This window comes from Ruditapes philippinarum, unplaced genomic scaffold (assembly GCF_026571515.1).
Source record: "Ruditapes philippinarum isolate M1 unplaced genomic scaffold, ASM2657151v2 ctg63_1_1_1_1, whole genome shotgun sequence".
NCBI classification, from domain to species: domain Eukaryota; kingdom Metazoa; phylum Mollusca; class Bivalvia; order Venerida; family Veneridae; genus Ruditapes; species Ruditapes philippinarum.
In genome coordinates, this window is record NW_026866221.1 from 570,530 (window position 1) to 572,383 (window position 1,854).

Sequence of the window (1,854 nt, forward strand, 5' to 3'; positions counted from 1 at the left end):
ATTATATTCATACTTGGAAAAACAACCTTTTAAATAAGACCTAAAAGATTTAACTGACCTTGACATTTTAAATAAAATTTATCTTTTCATAGCAAACAATAAATTTCCATAACAAGCAGTGACTTCCAAAGTAAACATTAACTTTCCATAGCAATGAGTAAATCTACCATTTAAGCAGCCACTGACTTCCGAGGAAACCATTTATTTTGCATAGCAACCAGTAACTTCTTTAGTAACTATTATTATACCCCCAAAACTAAGTTTTGGGGGGGTATATACAGGAGTCACTTGGTGGTCAGTTGGTTCAGCCGTCCATTGTATTTCCCTTGTCCGGAGCATAACTTGAAAACTATTGGTTGGAATTCAAAACAACTTCATACAATGGTCAAGCACAATAAGAGGAAGTGCAGTACACATGAACCATAACTCTATCTAAAGTAATAACATAGTTATTGCCCTTTGTTATTTTTCATAGCAAACAATAAATTTCCATAACAAGCAGTGACTTCCAAAGCAAACATTAACTTTCCATAGCAATGAGTAAATCTACCATTGAAGCAGGCACTGACTTGCGAGGAAATCTTTTATTTTGCATAGCAACCAGTAACTTCTTTAGTAACTATTATTATACCCCCAAAACTAAGTTTGGGGGGGGGGTATATACAGGAGTCACTTGGTGGTCAGTTGGTCCAGCCGTCCATTGTATTTCCCTTGTCCGGAGCATAACTTGAAAACTACTTGTTGGAATTCAATACAACTTCATACAATTGTCAAGCACATTAAGAGGAAGAGCAGTGCACAAGAAACATAACACCGCTTTGACAAATTACAGAGTTATTGCCCTTTGATACTTTTCCTTGTCCAAAGCATAACTTGAAGACTAATAGTTGGAATTCAATATAACTTCATACAATGGTCAAGCAGATTGAGAGGAAGTGCAGTGCACACGAATCATAACTCCATCTTCACTAATTACAGAGTTATTGCCCTTTGATACTTTTCCTTGTCCAAAGCATTACTTGAAGACTAATAGTTGGAATTCAATATAACTTCATACAATGGTCGAGCAGATTGAGAGGAAGTGCAGTGCACAAGAATCATAACTCCATCTTCACTAATTACAGAGTTATTGCCCTTTGTTGCTTTTCCTTGTCCGGAGCACTTGGCACAAGTGATCACCATCATGGGGACGATTTACAGAACCCAATATCCAAGTTGCTACCCCCAAGGTCAAGGTTAAATGTTCTCCATAATTATTTGACATTATGGAAGATTTAAATAACTTGGAACAAATAATTACTACATTGTATCATGAGACTATATGCTTATAATATACATGGCACAACATCAAGGTCATGGTCTAATAAAGGTCAAGAAGTACACATTCATGTCTGCTGTGGAAAGGATTTAGCTGTCCTTCAGACTGCCTTGTTTACTTTTAAACATACTTTTAAGATATAAAATTTAGATTTGAAATTCTTACTATTGGGAAAAATCAAGATGACAACATTGGAAAATTGGTTGAAGTTTTTATACCCCAACATCTTAAGGGTATGGAGAGTCACATAGAAATTCCTTTGTCGGTCTTTCTGCCGTGTTGTACGTCAGAATACTGACAAAACAGTGGAGTGTTGGGGCATCAACTTTTTGCTCAACAAGAGCCACCGCCAGGCGGGGGCAACGCTTGACTTTTTACTTTTTCTAAAAGCAAACAAAGAAATGTTTGAACAAATCTTAACGTTTCCTTTTAATAAATTTAATAGGTCTTGTCACATTAGTTTTGTCAAAGTATGAATCCTTTCCATAATTTAATATTCACAAGTGTATTACAGAAGAAAAAAAAAAAGAAAAAGA